Source organism: Hyperolius riggenbachi, chromosome 11, assembly GCF_040937935.1.
Source record: "Hyperolius riggenbachi isolate aHypRig1 chromosome 11, aHypRig1.pri, whole genome shotgun sequence".
Lineage (NCBI taxonomy): Eukaryota > Metazoa > Chordata > Amphibia > Anura > Hyperoliidae > Hyperolius > Hyperolius riggenbachi.
Genome location: NC_090656.1, coordinates 221,775,578 through 221,794,429, shown reverse-complemented (window position 1 = coordinate 221,794,429; position 18,852 = coordinate 221,775,578). Strand labels below are relative to the sequence as shown.

Genomic DNA, 18,852 nt, shown 5'->3' with positions numbered 1-18,852 from the left:
TATGACTATGGTAGGATTCGATTGTGAGCTGTCAGTGACATGACTATGTACTCCGTAACGTGCTGCAGGAGAAGTCAGTGGTATATAAATAATAACAATAATAATATTAATATTATAGTAGTGCTGAGGCTTGCTCTGAAAATTTAGCCGTTCTATTTGTGGAATAGGATAACTTGGCTGCAGCAGTGTTTATGCATGTTCATTACTTTGGAAGCGCTTGTAACTGACTTTCTAATAACATGGCAGGAGTAGGACATTAGAATAGGACTATGGTGGGATTAAATTGTGAACTCCTCTGAGGACAGTGAGTGACAAGACTATGTACTCTAATGTGCTGCAGAAGATGTCAGTGCTATATAAATACATAATAATAATATGGTAGGACATTAGACTATGACTATGGTAGGATTAGATTGTGAGCTCCTCTGAGGACAGTCAGTGACATGACTATTTACTCTATAAAGTGCTGCAGAAGATGGCAGTGCTATATAAATACATACTAATCCTATATAATAATACCTAAGTGTCTCTGCGTCCCATCCCTCACTTCCTGCGTGTGTCCCGTGCTTTGCGCTACTGCGCATGTGCAGGGAGGGACGCAGAGACTGAGGAGAGCTGAGGGAGGACGGGTCCAGAAGAGGTGGGCGTGTGAGCGGCGGAGTGTTGACAGACCTAGCCCGTTTTTAAACGGGCTAAGGTCGCTAGTAATAATAATAATATGGTAGGACATTAGACTAGGACTAGGGTAGGATTAGACTGTGAGCTCCTCTGAGGACAGTCAGTGACATGACTATGTACTCTGTAATGTGCTGCAGAAGATGTCAGTGCTATATAATTACAGAATAATAATAATAATAATAATAATAATAATAATGACAGGACATTAGACTATGACTATGGCAGGATTAGATTGTGAGCTCCTGAGGACAGTCAATGACATGACTACGTACTCTGTAAAGTGCTGCAGAAGACGTCAGCGCTATACAAATACATAATAATAATTATTGTTATAATAATGTCAACGCACAATGCAGCACTCTTCTATACATATATGTTTTAGGTGTTTTCAGTTTCTCACCATTACACATTCATGACTGGTCCTCATTATGTCTCTCAGTGCCTCTACTACTACACATAAACATATCACACACCCCGTAATTAGACGTGACCTTTCAAAACAATTTTCTACTAATAAAGAACAGACAAAAATTAAAGGTATCAAAGACATGCATAAGCTGAAAAAACAAAAAAACAAACAAGAAGTCTTTTATAATCAGACTCTATGGAACCCAGCCAACTAGATAAATGATAAGAACCCTGCAACAAGCTACAATGAACCAGCCTTGATAATAAATAGTGGGGCAGACTGGGGCCAGCATTGCATACAGTACAAGGACCAGAGATCACCGCCCAGCACAGTACAGGTGAGCAGAACAACCACAGTACTCTAATAAATAGTGGGGCAGACTGGGGTCAGCATTGCATGCAGTACAAGGACCAGAGATCACCGCCCAGCACAGTACAGGTGAGCAGACCAACTACAGTACTCTAATAAATAGTGGGGCAGACTGGGGTCAGCATTGCATGCAGTACAAGGACCAGAGATCACCGCCCAGCACAGTACAGGTGAGCAGGACAGTACAGTACTCCATCTAATAAATAGTGGGGCAGACTGGGGTCAGCATTGCATGCAGTACAAGGACCAGAGATCACCGCCCAGCACAGTACAGGTGAGCAGACCAACTACAGTACTCTAATAAATAGTGGGGCAGACTGGGGTCAGCATTGCATACAGTACAAGGACCAGAGATCACCGCCCAGCAAAGTACAGGTGAGCAGAACAACCACAGTACTCTAATAAATAGTGGGGCAGACTGGGGCCAGCATTGCATACAGTACAAGGACCAGAGATCACCGCCCAGCACAGTACAGGTGAGCAGTACAGTACAGTACTCCATCTAATAAATAGTGAGGCAGACAGAGGCCAGCATTGCATGCAGTACAAGGACCAGAGATCACCGCCCAGCAAAGTACAGGTGAGCAGTACAGTACAGTACTCCATCTAATAAATAGTGAGGCAGACTGGGGCCAGCATTGCATGCAGTACAAGGACCAGAGATCACCGCCCAGCACAGTACAGGTGAGCAGTACAGTACAGTACTCCATCTAATAAATAGTGAGGCAGACTGGGGCCAGCATTGCATGCAGTACAAGGACCAGAGATCACCGCCCAGCACAGTACAGGTGAGCAGACCAACTACAGTACTCTAATAAATAGTGGGGCAGACTGGGGTCAGCATTGCATGCAGTACAAGGACCAGAGATCACCGCCCAGCACAGTACAGGTGAGCAGACCAACTACAGTACTCTAATAAATAGTGGGGCAGACTGGGGTCAGCATTGCATGCAGTACAAGGACCAGAGATCACCGCCCAGCACAGTACAGGTGAGCAGGACAGTACAGTACTCCATCTAATAAATAGTGGGGCAGACTGGGGTCAGCATTGCATGCAGTACAAGGACCAGAGATCACCGCCCAGCACAGTACAGGTGAGCAGACCAACCACAGTACTCTAATAAATAGTGGGGCAGACTGGGGTCAGCATTGCATGCAGTACTAGGACCAGAGATCACCGCCCAGCAAAGTACAGGTGAGCAGACCAACCACAGTACTCTAATAAATAGTGAGGCAGACAGGGGCCAGCATTGCATGCAGTACAAGGACCAGAGATCAGTTCTGGAAGAGGAATTTCTGCAGCAATGGAAAATCATCGGCAGAAAAAAAACAAAACAGATTTCTCTGGTGGCCGATATGTAGTTCTCTGACTGGCTGGTTGTGTTCAACCTACACAGGAAACAAGTGTGACCCGTGACGTAGCAGAGATCTAATTTATAATCAACATAGGCACACAGTAAGATCATAATCTGTACCTACTGGAGGCAACAAATTAGCACACACTGCAGCTACTTAAAGAGACTCCGTAACAAAAATTGCATCCTGTTTTTTATAATCCTACAAGTTCCAAAAGCTATTCTAATGTGTTCTGGCTTACTGCAGCACGTTCTACTATCACAGTCTCTGTAATAAATCAATGTATCTTTCCCCTGTCAGACTTGTCGGCCTGTGTCTGGAAGGCTGCCAAGTTCTTCAGTGTTGTGGTTCCCCCTTCCAGGCCCCTCTGTGCACACTTATTTAGATTAGGGCAGCTTCTCTTTTCTCTTTTACAAGCTGGATAAATCGTCCTCTGAGCTGGCTGGGCTTTCACATACTGAGGAAATTCAGACAAGGGCAAAGCTGTTTGCAGGAAGAAAAGAGCAGCCTGAAACTTCAGTGCATGAGAGATGCAGGGGGAAAGAAAACACACAAATGATCTCTTGAGATTCAAAAGGAAGGGTGTATACAGCCTGCTTGTGTATGGATGTATTTTCTATGTGTGGACATACTGTACATCAACCTACTTCCTGTTTTGGTGGCCATTTTGTTTGTTTATAAACAAACTTTTTAAAACTGTTTTTAACCACTTTTAATGCGGCGGGGAGCGGCGAAATTGTGACAGAGGGTAATAGGAGATGTCCCCTAACGCACTGGTATGTTTACTTTTGTGAGATTTTAACAATACAGATTCTCTTTAAGGGCTGGTTCAGACGGACGCTTGTGGAGCGTTTACCGCAAGCGTTCGGAACGTCGCGGTAAACGCTCCCATTCAAGTGAATGGGAGCGTTTACAACAAGTGAATGGAAGCGTTTACAACGAGCTTTTGCACGCTTTTACCCGAACGCGGCGTTCGGGTCCCGATTTTTGCGAGCGTTCGGGCTGCCCCTGGAAGCGACATGTTGCTTCCAGGGAGCGGCCAACCGCGGCGGCTAATGTTCCCCTAGGGGAAGAAAAAAACGCGACCGCATCACGACGCGACCGAAGGCTACTGAAAGCCTGACCGCGCATCCGCCGCAACGCCCCCAGACGCGACGCCACGCAGACGTCCGTCTGAACCAGCCCTTACTGTCAGTACAGGCACAGAATAACAACCTATACTGTACATACTGGAAGTAGCAGATAAGCACACACTTCAGCTAGTTTACTACCAGTATAGGTACAGATTAATAGCCTATACTGTACATACTGGAGGTAGCAGAGAGCAGCACACACTGCAGCTAGTTTACATGAACAGCTTACACTGCACATACAGGAGATAACTTATTAACATCCACTGGAGATAACTTATTAAAGAGAACCCGAGGTGGGTTTGAAGAATATTATCTGCATACAGAGGCTGGATCTGCCTATACAGCCCAGCCTCTGTTGCTATCCCAAACCCCCCTAAGGTCCCCCTGCACTCTGCAATCCCTCCATAAATCACAGCCACGCTGCTGACAAACAGCTTGTCAGAGCTGGCTGTGTTTATCTCTATAGTGTCAGTCTGCTGCACTCCCCGCCTCCTGCAGAACTCCAGTCCCCACCTGCATCCCTTCCCTCCCTGCTGATTGGAGGGAAGGGACGGGGGCAGGGACCGGAGCTATGCAGGAGGCGGGGGAGCAGCTGAGACTGACACTACAGATGTAAACACAGCCTCACAGCATGGCTGTGATTTATGAGGGATTGCAGAGTGCAGGGGGACCTTAGTGGGGTTGGGGATAGCAACAGAGGCTGGGCTGTATAGGCAGATCCAGCCTCTGTATGCAGATAACATTCTTTAAACACACCTCGGGTTCTCTTTAACATCCACTGTAGCTAGTGTTCTATCAGTGTAGGCACAGAGTAAAAGCTTACAATGTACAAAGTAGCGGTAGCAGAGATCAGCACACACTGCAGCTGGTTTACCATGGAAAAGGTAAAGCGTAAAAGCTATACTGTCGATACTAGAGGTAACATATCAGCACACACTGCAGCTAGTTTACTATCAGTACAAGCACAGAGTAGCAGCCTATACTGTACATACCGGAGGTAGCAGAGATCAGCACACTCTGCAGCTATGTAGTTTCCGACCAGTATAGGCACACAATAGCAGCTTATACTGTACATACTGGAGGTAGCAGAGATCAACACACACTGCAGCTAGTTTACTATTGGCGGTTACACAATTCTATAATTTTGCACGATTTGTGGCTTTAGTTTTTGTGTTGGAAATTCACATTGTTTTAAGATTACTATGCAGGTTGATCAGATGCACATTAAAGTGGTAAGAGAAATAAAAAGGGTAATAGTTCATAGATGTTAGAGCTAGCATACTTTTAATGTGTCACTAAAGCGGAACAGCAGATACAGTTTAAACACAATGTTTCACTTACCTGGGGCTTCTGCAAGCCCCCAGCAGCCATCCTGTCCTGTGCCGGTCCTCCACGAGCCTCCGTTCTCCCGCCGCCACTCCGTCCCTTGACATGCAAGTCGAGGCCAGCGCAGCCCTGCCACGCGTATCTTTTCTTTGCGTTCCCCTCTGCAATAGCGCTATTGCAGACTGGAACGCGAAGAAAGGATACGCGTGGCCAGAGCTGCGCAGGCGCAGTTGCCCGGCAGCGAAACCAAAAGTAGGTGGCGGCGGGAGAACAGAGGCTCGTGGAGAGCCGGCGTGGGACAGGACGGCTGCTGGGGGCTTGCAGAAGCCCCAGGTAAGTGAGACAGTGTGTTTAAACTGTATCTACAGTTCCGCTTTAAGCAGAGATAATGAAGCAGTAAAAAACTTAAAAGGTAGATTCAAAAATAAAACAAAACTGTGGGATATCTAAAAAAGTCATTTTTAGGAGAAGGAGGAGTGGTACAATGGTTTATCTCAGTTCATTTTAACCTCGCGTTTCCTTTCAGGATTAAACCATGCCTGACCATTCTTGGGGCTTCTACAGAGACCCTATAAACTCTGTGGCCCCATTGCCGGGGTGAACAAGGGAACAATGGCCTTGGCTGCCAATCTGGCTTACCGGATCATTAACCCATTAGAAGCTTCAAAGAAATTATCTCATTTGAGATAAGTGCACTGCTTTAGAGCTCAGCCAGCGTAACTCATTGTGCTGTAATTTCTTGGAATGCTTTGAGGTCTCTCTGTTAGCAGAAAATAGAAACTGAAAGCAAAAGTCCTCTGTTATTGCCTCACACTGCCCCCTAGTGACAAGTGGCCATAAATACACATTACAGCGGTACTAATTAGTAAGAAGGAAATGTAACAAATAAGAAATAAAAATGTTGCTAAAATGAATTGGCCTGGAGCACTTGCAAGACTCTAAATTGGCTGCTTAAAGGACACCCGAGGTGAAAATAAACTAATGAAATAAAGAATTGTATCTATCCTCATTCTCCTAAAAATGACTTAAGATATTCCACAGTTTTATTTTAAATTTAAATCTACTTTTTAAGTTTTTACTGTTTCATTGTCTCTGCTCAATGACACATTCACTGAAGTATGCCAGAGCTAAAATCTATGAACTATTGACCTTTTTCATCTCCTTCCTGCTCTCAGAAGCCATTTTCTGCTGGGAAAGTGGTTTATAGTTGTAATTTCTTATCAGTGAGAGTCACACTGTAGTCCGACTCAGACAGGAACTGCCACTTACATACCTGATGTTTAACTCTTATAGGCAGAGAAAGAAAAAAAAGAGGAACTCCAGTGAAAATAATGTAGTAAAAAAAGTGCTTCATTTTTTACCATAATTATGTATAAATGATTTAGTCAGTGTTTTCTCATTGTAAAATCTTTCCTCTCCCCGATTTACATTCTGACATTTATTACATGGTGACATTTTTACTGTGGGCAGGTTATGTAGCTGCTCCTAGCTGTTTTGGCTGTTACAGACAGCTGTAAACCGCTAATTCCTGTCTGTGAACATTGTTACATTGTGGCAGTTTGCCCAGAGTACCGCGGGACTCAGAGCTTCTTGTGGGAGGGGTTTCAGCACAAAATCAGTCATACAGCGCTCCCTGATGGTCTATTTGTGAAAATCATTATATTTCTCATGTAAAAGGGGGTATCAGCTACTGATTTGGATAAAGTTCAATTCTAGGTTGGAGTTTCTCTTTAAAGTGGATCTGAAGTGGCCGGGAGACAATTTCGTAGTCAGGTATAGGGAAGTCTTCGGATAGTTCAGAGGCTTCCGGTGTCCTCTGCAATGTCATTGCTGCCGCGCATGCACCCTTTGAACACATCCAACAGAAGTTTATCGGATATTTTCTCGTGGCTGAGATGCTCTTCGTGAACATGTGCAGCCATTCTGCCCTTGTGCGGGGACAGCCACAATTGAGCAGTAGCACAGAGCTGCTCGACTACTGCGCATGCGCAGCCATACTCATGTATGTGAAGTACGGCCATGGTCTTTCACCAAGAGAAGCGCAGCCACAAACTGCCAACTGTCGGATGGAGGACCACAGTCAGGGCCAGATTTACCATAAGGCACATGCCTACAGGCGCCTCATGATGAAGGGACGGCTCACTGTCCTCCCCTAGCGCCTCCCTCCTCCCCTATGCAGAGTCCTGAGCAGAGCGTAAATGAGAGGTTACTCACCTGGATCTCGGCATTCCACTGATGAGACCTCCCTTCAGTCAGGGGCACCTCTAGCTCCCTAATACTGAGAGTACCTCTGGCTACCTAATGCTAAAGGGCACCTGTAGCCGAGCGCTGTAATTACAGGGCAGGAGATTTGGCCGCAGCCGGCGCCACCATAGATCGTAATAAGAATTACGGCTATAGCGGCACTCAGTGAGTAACTTTTAAAACACTGTAATTCGGATGCCAGCAATAGCTGGAAGCCGAATTACATCATTTCCCACTATCCACGTCGACCTGGAGGGGGAATAGTAATTAGCGCCGCCGGGACTTGTGCAGCAGCAGGATAAGCCGTATAATAGCTGTATCATGCGCCCAAGTCTCCCAGCGGCAATTTCATATGCATGCCCTTTAGCTTCGGGGGAAGTGACAGCTGGGCCAGCCAGCACACTAACAGTGCAGATCGGCAGGGGTTTGTGGGTTCCTGGAGGGTGGAGTCTAGGGTTCCAGGACATCTGGGCCTATAAGCTCCTGTAATGTTAATCCAGGCCTGACCACAGTATACCCGTGTGTTGCAATGTAAGCATCTGGGAACATTGTAGTTGGCGTATGTGATCTTTAACCAACTTGTATGGTATTGTGGCTACCGGTATCTGCGCTATAGAGCACCTCACTATGCGCAGCCTGCATTGGAAAACGCATGCAGGAAATTCCATTGGTGAACATTGTGTGAAGTGTGACTGTTCTGCCTTTTCCTCTACAGGATACAGAATCTCAGTGACGATGATGAAGGCTTCGCTTGTCCTGCTGCTGGTTTCTCTGGTCGTCGTCGGGGCGCAGTTTGATTTCATAAGCAAGCTTAAGCAAGGTCTGTCTACAGAGAAATATCATGTGGAACAATTTGCTAATGTGATATTAAAAACGACAAGGACCTTAGAGGGTCCCAATGTGCAGGAGGTTCAACCCAGCTTCCTGTCACCACTTCTCAGCTTAATGAACACCTGAAGTGACACATCTATAAGTAGATAAATACAAGATCTACTTACATAACACATGTATTGTACTGTTCACGTTTGGATTTCAGTGAATGTTATATAGTAAATGAAGAGAATTCTGTTCCTGGTGGGAACCATGTCTTTTGCCCACAGTTTAGGTTAAATCCTGATGTCATTTCTGTCCTTTACTTTTTTTCTATTCTCCTCCAATCGCTGAGTCACCTCAGCCTTGCTTGTAAACACAAGTGAGCAGGGGATCGTGTTTCAGATAGGCAGCTAGGCAGGGAAATAAATGGAAGAGGAGGAATATATTATAGATTTAAAAAAAAAAAAAAACAGCATGCAACGGTTTGGCACTGACTACCAAAGGGCCAGTGCTCCTTAAAGAGAATCTGTATTGATAAAATCGCACAAAAGTTAACATACCAGTGCGTTAGGGGACATCTATTACCCTCTGTCACAATTTCGCCGCTCCCCGCCGCATTAAAAGTGGTTAAAAACAGTTTTAGAAAGTTTGTTTGTAAACAAAATGGCCACCAAAACAGGAAGTAGGTTGATGTACACATAGAAAATACATCCATACACAAGCAGGCTGTATACAGCCTTCCTTTTTAATCTCAAGAGATCATTTGTGTGTTTATTTCCCTCTGCAGCTATCTTCCACTGAAGTGTCAGGCTGTTTCTTCCTGCAGAGTGCAGACAGCTCTGCCTGTATGTAATTCCTCAGTATGTGAAAGCCCAGCCAGCTCAGAGGAGGATTTATCCAGCTTGTAAAAGATAATAGAGCAGAGAGAAGCTGCACTAATCTAAATAATACACAGGCAGTGTGCAGAGAGGGGCCTGGAGGGGGAGATGCATCACAGAACCACAACACTGAAGAACTTGGCAGCCTTCCAGACACAGGCTGACAAGTCTGACAAGAGAGAGATAAGTTGATTTATTACAGAGATGGTGATAGTAGAACGTGCTGCAGTAAGCCAGAACACATTAGAATAGCTTTTGGAAGTTGTAGGATGGAAGAAAACCGGATGAAATTTTTGTTACGGAGTCTCTTTAAAGAAAACCTGAACTGAAAATTAAAAGTCAAAATAGGCATACACAAGTCATACTTACCTCCCGTGTAGTCTACTCCTCAATCTCTTTCTCCTCTCCCACGTCCTGTTTGTTCACTGTGATCAAAAGTGGTAAGTAAACCTGAGACAGATGAAATTAAAGTGTTATACATACATGGGGCTTCCTCCAGCCCCCTTCAGGCTAATCAGTCCCTCGCTGTCCTCCTCCGCCACCTGGATCTTCTGCTATGAGTCCAGGTACTTGAGCCAGTCGGGAGTAGTGTGCATGCACACACTCCACCGCCGGAAGCGTACTACACCTGTGCAGCACTATTGCGTAGGTGCAGAATGCTCCTGGCAGTAGGAGCGGCACGTGGCCGGACTGCGCTGACTGGCTGAATTACAGGGACTCATAGCAGAAGATCCAGGTGGCGGAGGAGGACAGCGAGGGACTGATTAGCCTGAAGGGGGCTGGAAGAAGCCCCAGGTATGTATAAAACTTTTCTTTTCATCCGTCTCAGTTACCCTTTAATTCGTAGTCATCAAACCAAATTTTAACAACATATCAAATGATTTGATTTCATGAGCAAACGGAGTGCATACATTTGCATAAATCAGCATCAATGCAGAATTATTTCCATCTCATTGACCATCTCTATTAGTGACATGGCTACACATCAGGCTTTATACTTACAGCATAGATGTTATTTAGCATATATAAAAGATTCCTGTGTACACATCATATATACAGTCACAATCAGATATGTATATCTGACTTTCAAAATACGGGGACTGCTTTATTGAAGCAGCACAACTATTTTTTGATTGGTTTATTTCATTTTTGTGGACTAAGCACAGCTATTACTGTATATATACATTATTTATGATGACTATTATCTGAGAAATAGAACATTTTATCATATTTTCTATTTCAATTACAGTTTAAATTCATTAGGAGTCAGTCCATTTTTTCCCGACTCCAAGTACCCGAAAAGTGCTCCGACTCCTCAACTCCGACTCCACAGCCCTGCTCAAACGGATCATCAGGGGGCTCTGTATGGCTGATCTGATTTGTGGTGAAACCCCTCCCACAGTGTGATGTCAGCGCCTCACAGCACTGAGGTCCTGATATCACACTGTGGGAGCCTTGTTGCATTGTGGGAAATAACAGCTGTTTCCAACTGCCACAAAAGCAAGCAGCATCTCCTTCTAGTGACATCACCTGCCAGCAGTAAAAATGTCACCATGTGATAAACGTCACAATGTAAACAAGGGAGAGGAAAGATCAATGGCGTAGCTAAAGAGCTATGGGCCCCGATGCAAGTTTTAAAATGGGGCCCCCAAGCACTCTATACATAACAATTAATACGACGCACCAAAACCTGCCAATGGCAACTACAGTGTCAGAGGTGCAAGAAGGGGATGGGGAGCAGCTTGTTAATGATTACCAATATTCAAAGTATCTATAGAAGTGATTATTATGAGCACAGGACCAATACAGAGCTAATACTCTAGTTGAGGAAGGGCCCTTCGGAGACCCTCTGTCCCAAGGGCCCCGATGCGGTCACTACCTCTGCAACCCCTTTTGCTGTGCCCCTGGGAAAGATTTTACAATGGGCAAACACTGACTAAATCATTTATACATAATTATATAAATTAATTGAGTAAAGCGCTCTACATCTGCCAAAAGCCACAACAGTCCAATCAAAACAAACTGTAGTTCTTATAAGCAGCATATGGGAATCAACTCTCCTCCTCTGTCTCATAAAAGTGGCCTTCTCCCTTTATAGACTCAAAATATAAACCGCTATAGCATAATACCGTTTATTTAAAAGTTTAAGAACAAGTAGTGCACTCACATTTCACCATAAAACATGCGCATGTAATATAATTAGCAGGATGTCCTCACCACCGCCGATCTCGCGTCTCCACCAGCGCTTCGAGGCCACGCCCTACCGGTTTCGTCAGAATGACTCTTTAGGGGCCCCTGAGAAGTCTACGTTTATGAGACAGAGGAGGAGAGTTGATTCCAATATACGCATAATGCTGGTCTGTCATATGGTCAGCAATTCCATCTGGTGAGCTTGCAGCTAAAAAACTTTTTGTGTGCACATTGGGAGTGATGTGTTAACACGCTGGTCACACGGGTGATGTGTCACATTGGTGGAGGATTAAATTCACTGATCGAAAGGCAGTATTACGCTATGTACATTTTCTCTGTTTGAGTCACGCATAGGAAGAAGGTCAAGGGATCGTGAGGTGCAATTACTAACCACGCTGTATGTGCTGATTATAATCTAGTGAGTGTGATACCTACGGGTACTGTGGAGGCCAGCTCCTGTGGACATTTGTAGAGTGGACTATTTGCTGCTTATAGGAACTGCAGTTTGTTTTGATTGGACTGTTGTGGCTTTGGCAGATGTAGAGCGCTTTACTCAATTAATTTATATACTTACCAGGGTGGCAATACTCATTTGTACAGCGACCCATCTAGCCAGGCATACTTTTCGGTGATATACTCAGAGGAGCGCACATACCACTGTGTTTTCCCATTTATACATAATTATTGTAAAAATGAAGCACTTTCTTATTACATTATTTTCACTAGAGTTCCTCTTTAAACTTTTTTCATCCCTAGGCCAACTATATCTGAGCTCCCCTTCCAAGCGCACCAGAACCCCTCCCATTCCATGCGCTTCCCCCTCTTCCATGTGTATCAGTATCATCCATGTGCTGTAGCCCCTCTTTTTCATGCAAAGGTCCCTTGAGCATCAGCTTCCCTTTGCGTGTGTTCCCCATTTCCAGCCTTCTCTTTCATATGTAGCAACCCTTATTTCCTGTCCAGTTGCCCCCACTGGCTCCAGACGCCCAAGGCCCGGGCCTTTGTGGCCTCCCCAGAAATCCTTCCCTGGTGATACCGTATGTCACAGATACTGACTGCCCACGTGTGCTATCAGGCACTGCTTTGTGTGTCGACAGGATAAGAATGACCAGTGACAGGCTAACAATTCAGAGTTGATGCAAATTTATGCAGATTTGAAATGGACCAAACAAAAAAAGCAGCGGCTCCATTTGACTGGACAAATTCCAAGTGGCAGAAAACTCGCATTAAATTGAAATTATTAGCATCTCATTGACCTTCTTTAGTGCAGCCAGGAAAACGGGGGTCTGGCCATCTGTATGAATGAACCCCTAACTTCTGTTTACAGCAGCCATGAGCGCGTTCTGATATCTTCTGATCTCTTTCAGGAGCACTTAACTTGGGCTCATTGGGTGTCAAAAAAGATGGAGAAGGTGCCAAGGACGGGATGCTCGCCCTTTTCAGGTAGGTAAGAAAACAGCGTACTAACACCAGCGCAACGAGGGAATGTGGGCACCGATAGTATTATTAATATTTATATAGCGCCAGCATCTCCTGTGCCGCTGTGACATTCAATACATTATTAAAAATACACAGCTAACAATACAAGACAATGGTGGATTACAGCTCATGCAATAAATATCCAGTGTTCTCCCCAGGCTCTTTTAGCCAGGTGCTCCACCCGGCTACTTTTGGTGAGCACCCGGCTGTCATTGTCATGCCGCCTCCTCATCCTCCTCCTATGCTGTAAGCAGAGTTGCACCGACCCTGCATTCCACCCCTTGCACTCCACCCGGCTACTTTTTCATGCCACCCGGCTGGAAAAAAATTCTGGGGAGAACACTGAATACCGTATTTTTCGGAGTATAAGACACACCTAGGTTTATCAGGGAAAAACTAGAAGAAAAAAATATATATCCTAAACCTGGTGTGTCCATGTTCCACGAGCGTGTTTGGAGATGTTCTCCGCCAATCATTGTCTTCCTGTGTCCCCATGTGTCCTCCTTTGCTCCCCGTGTGTGTTCCCTCCTGTCCCCAGTGTGTCCTCCTGTATCCCCTTCTGCTCCCCCCCCCCCCCCCATGTCTCCTCCACTCCTCTGTATAAAAAGAATTAGCGGCTCACCTCCACAGCCGGGCCAAGGCAGAGGCGAGAGAGGCTGCAGCCTCAGGGCGCAGTGTAGGAGGGGGGCGCACAACTCACTCAGCCATCATTCCTCTATTGTGTTTGAAGCAGAGAGAAATAAGAAAAGGAGATACACGGCAGTGACTGCAAGCCAGATAACCAGAGATTAAGGTGTTTGAGGCTTTTGGGACCCCTTAGTCTAATATCAATCAGTGTGTGACGGCTGGGGTGGGAGGGATGGAGGGGCGCACTTTGGTGTCTTAGCATTGAGTGCTAGAGGACCTTGTCACGGTTCTGCTCACCTCATCTGACGATTCCAGCGGCAATCAGCAGACCTCTCCCACACAGCACCCCCTAGTGAAGGCTTCTGCTCATCACATCATCAGCTGAAGCTTTCACTAGGGGGAGCCACGTGGGAGAGGAGAGGTCTGCGCTTGCCACTGAAATCGCTTGTAAGGTGAGCTGCGCCTCCGCTAATTATTTTTATACAGGGTAGCAGTGGGGACATTGCGGGAGATGGAGAACCACACGGGGGGGGGGGGGGGACAAGACGGGGGGGGGACAAGACAGGGAGTCCCCAACGTCCCGGTGGTTCACATGGGCGGGTGATTGTAAGTCAGGGACTCCCGTCTTTGGAATATCTGACGCAGGGACTTTTTCTCCTCATCCTTTGGGGATAAACTGTGCTTCTTATTTTCCAGAAATACGGTAAATGAACTAAATCAAAACAGCATTGAGAGACAGAGAGGGAAAGCGAGCCCTGGCCAAAAGGCCTTACAGTCTAAAGCCCCATACCCACTAAATGATTTTCTGCCAAACCATTTTTCACCTTGAAGAATTTTTTTGCAATATCACGTAACGTCGTTTAACAAAAAGTCATCCAAGGATGTTCAACGACGGAGGACATCCGCGGCGATCATTCGTTTTTGAACGACCAACATGTCCGATTAAGTTGTTGAGGATCATTCCAATCCCCATTTTACTTGCGCAGGTTTCGTTTCTGACGCTGCAAACACTTGCAGGTTCGGTCAGATGGATCGGGGAAACGATTATTTGGTGGCAATCCCCGATCCATATGGCCAAATCTGCCAATGGGTAATTAGCTTTAGGGTTAATGTGCATGAGAGGGTAAAAATGGTGTCCTAGGTAGGGAAGTATGCTTGTCACTGATATAGTAGTATATTGGTGATTTTACTGCAATTTTACTTGCGGCTATTCCAGATACTATGGCCTCGATTCATCAAGACTTATCGAATCAATTACCGACAGCTCGGTAAAATACCGAACTCGATAAGCTGATTTCAGGATTCATCAAAGTTATCTACAGCTGTTAGCGAGCATTTGGTAATGATTCGGTAATGATGCAATAAAGCGGAAGAAAGTGCAATTCATGAAAATGAAAGTGGGCGTGGTTTAGCGTTACATTTAGGATTAGTTATCTCCTTCACTGCTCTGGCGTTATTCCTGTCAGATCATTGCTGACAGAGAAGATGGAGCCATTTGAAGTGGTTATGTATCAGCTGAGAGTGATTCAAAGGCGCAGAAGGGCAAGAATAAGGTCTAGAACCATATCAATCTGCAAGAGAATAGATTTATTTGCTATACCAGGACATTGGCATTTCTCTTGAATCATCTTGTAAGAAAACCCAGCAGTGCCAGGGTTAACTAAATTGCTAGCTGCACTATATTTTTTCAGAAAAGGCTCCTAGCTGGTGAAATTGTGGGATTGTCCCAAGCCACTTCCAGAATCCTGGTCCAGGTGTCAAGCCCTATTCAGAATGTTGCTACGTGGTGTTCAAAGGACTGCCTTTTTACCCACAATTCCACAGAAATCTTAAGGCCTTGTGTTAAATTACCGCTGTAGAATGGAAATAGACACGTTATTGAATGGTAACCGCATTGTTATCGATATTTTATCGAAGTCACACCGAATGCAGAAAAACCTTGATGAATACAAATAATCGATAAACTTCGAATTCTGTAATTTAACGAACTGGAAAAAGTTATCGCAAAGACAATGATGAATCGAGGCCTATGCGATTTTCTTGCGCTGCCAAAGATTTAACCCAATCACAAACCCAGTAAAAATGCTGCAGGAACTACGTTTGAAATTGGGTGAAAATTGAATCACACCACTGTGAACAGGTCACCCTGATACCATGTCAATCACGGTACCCCTACGACTGAAAAAAAGCATTCGCATTTCGATTATTTAATCAAAGCGCATGCAGTGTGTGTGAGCCCGGAGTGTACTGTGCGATACCTTGGGGGTCTTTTGAGCGTGATAAAGTCCACTTCTGTAAACGTTTGCTAGGCATACACTATTATATAAACAATTGACCTCAGGACATTTGGGTAATACTGACCTTTTTACCAACTTGCAAAACTTGATACAGATCAGATCCCTGCAGAAATGTGGTAAAATATCATCGGAATGTGACCAATCACCGCAAGCTTTTTGCTGCTCGATTCAATACAAAGCTGTTCCGCCGCCAACCCCAAACCATACAGTCTCAGAAAAGCTTTATGGAGATGAAGATTTCATTTTTTAGCAAGACATGGCACCTGCTCACAGTGCCAAAACCACTGGTAAATGGTTTACTGACCATGGTATTACTGTGCTCAATTGGCCTGCCAACTCTGACCTGAACCCCATAGAGAATCTGTTAGATATTGGGAAGAGAAAGTTGAGAGACGCAAGACCCAACACTCTGGATGAGCTTAAGGCCACTATTGAAGCATCCTGGGCCTCCATAACACCTAAGCAGTGCCACAGGCTGATTGCATCCATGCCACGCCGCATTGAAGCAGTCATTTCTGCAAAACTATTCCCGACCAAGTATTGAGTGCATAACTGAACATAATTATTTCAAGGTTGATTTTTTTGTTTTGCAAACACTTTTCTTTTATTGGTCGGATGAAATATGCTAATTTTTTGAGATAGGAATCTTGGGTTTTCATGAGCTGTATGCCAAAATCATCAATATTAAAACAATAAAAGGCTTGAACTACTTCAGTTGTGTGCAATGAATCTAAAATATATGAAAGTCTAATGTTTATCAGTACATTACAGAAAATAATGAACTTTATCACAATATGCTAATTTTTTAGAAGATCCTGTATATACTGAAGATACATGTATATACACAGACACTGCCGATATATATGTACTCTAGTTAGATCAGTCTTGTACTGCAGTCATCTGATACTCGGTTTTGACCTAACCCGTTCACGACTCTGTCTTTGTCTTATCCTTCCTGTACTGCAGTCATCTGATACTCGGTTTTGACCTTGGCCTGTTAACGACTCTGATTTTGTCTGACTCCTGGTATCTCTGTTTCTGATACATGTATGACCTTTGGCTATCTCCGCCTTCTCGATCTCTACTTTTATGATAAGTATCTAGTGACCCGGCATTACAGTATTGTATTATTTACACTAATGTTAAAATGGTATCAGAATTAAAATCAAAGGTCCGTGGACACTACATAGTTACGCTAGCCCTTAATTGCTTACAATCATAAGCCAATCAGCAGTGGGAGTACTTTACAGTTTCTCTACAAAGTCTACTGATGTACCATTTAAAACGTCACTAATGTAGTTTTCTGTATTTCTTTCCATCTCTCCCTCTAGTGCCATGGAAGACACATTCAAAGACACCAAGAAAGCCCTCCAAAGGGGCTTATCTTAGAACCCAACTGCAACAAGTCCGGGCCACAGCCTAGCCGCTATGAGTTTCTGCGGTCCTACCTACCAAATCACAGCAAAGCATGATGGGTACAGAAATTAATTAAAAATGGAAAACTACTGGCTTACAGTCGGCGCCGCAGAATCTACCACCAGAATAATAAACATGCTGAAAAAGCTGCATCATGTGGAGGTTATTATCAGCATTCACAAATATGGAGGGGGGGGGGGGGGGGGGGAGTATATTTCACTCCATACAAGGGGCGAGTGCAGAAAAGTTTACCATGCTCTCCAGAAAGGAGGCCAATAGTGATGAGCTCACGAGTAGTGAGCTATTCGAATCAGTGATTAAAATGAGGCTTGATTGCCTCAGGCGTGCGGCTGGGAGAGAAGGGGTTACTTACCCATAAGTCCACAGTCCTCTATGCGTTCCAAACGTCTTGCAAGACTCACTATGCGCACTTCCTCCTTCCGGCTTAAAGGAGGAAGTGCGCATAGTGAGTCTTGCGTCCAAAAGGACGCGTGCAAGACGTTTAGAACGCATAGAGGACCGTGGACTTATGGGTAAGTAACCCCTTCTCTCCCAGCCGCACACCAGAGGCAATCAAGCCTCATTTTAATCACGGATTCGAATAGCTCACTACTCGTGAGCTCATCGCTAGAGGTCGACACCCGATTTATGATTGAAATGACAGTGTGGGAAACCTGCCACAACTTTCTGGTATGCCACATGCTAAATTGCTCAAGCCACTACAGTATCTCCTAGAAATCTACAACCAGCACAAAGCCACAAAACAAAAAAGTGTGGGTGGAGCATGCTTAACCACTTTCGGACCAATGTAGTTGAAATCTACAGACCTTCCAAACACAAAAATTGGCCATAAACACTGTTATATCCTGGTCCAAGTATCTAAAAACTTTATTGCACAATTAGCTTAATATACAAGAGGCTCCTCAAAGGAACCAATACACAGATAGATATCTGCCGCTAGCATAAGCAGGAGATGCAAGTATTGCCGGCCCCAGACGCCATATAGACACTCAAATGGCGGTGTGAACACAACACTTAGCGTGCGGTGACCGGGAGCCCGTGTTCATGGGGCAAAACACTGCTAAAGCTGAGCGTGAAACTGACTGGGTGAAAGCTCAACCAATGAAATTTTACCTGGCAACCTAGGACACGCTGTGTGACATGGAGGCTACAAGAGCGGCAGAGTATCGCAAGTATACTTTAAATATTCACAGTATATCGATTGGATGAATATGATCAATGACGCACTGCCTCCTATATCAGTGGTTGACTAACTGTGATTAATTAAGCCGGCCAGCGACCATTTGATGCAGCGCTGCATTTCAATAACGGACTATCCCTAATAGAGGGAAGCAGCTGCTGTGTGTGCATGTGTGGTGTGCTGTATGTGAGACAGTCAGGCAGACTGGGCTTGGGTGCATGGAGTGCTATGATCATTTAATTGATTGACTCCTTGCACGCAAGCCTAGAAAGTATATATCTATATACGGGTAAGGTGGGATGGTTCCTAATTTTAACTTCAGACTTATTTCTGCACAGAAAAAAGATTTTAATCTACCTATCTGTGTATTTGTTCCTTTGAGGAGCCTCTTGTATATTGAGCTAATTGTGCGATAAAGTTTTTGAATACTTAGACC

The 18,852-nt window shown here is 44.8% G+C and overlaps 1 protein-coding gene and 1 long non-coding RNA gene across 3 annotated transcripts in view; one reads left to right on the top strand and one right to left on the bottom strand.

Annotated features, from left to right (window-relative positions):
- SAAL1 (serum amyloid A like 1) overlaps positions 1 to 18,852 on the bottom strand; it is a 227,095-nt gene that overhangs the window by 201,598 nt on the left and 6,645 nt on the right. The gene's annotated exons all lie outside the window — the stretch shown is intronic.
- On the top strand, positions 2,513 to 17,329 carry LOC137539011 (uncharacterized). The gene is made up of 4 exons (XR_011024916.1): positions 2,513 to 2,550; positions 8,231 to 8,335; positions 12,764 to 12,839; positions 17,131 to 17,329. It is a non-coding gene; the product is annotated as an uncharacterized lncRNA (long non-coding RNA).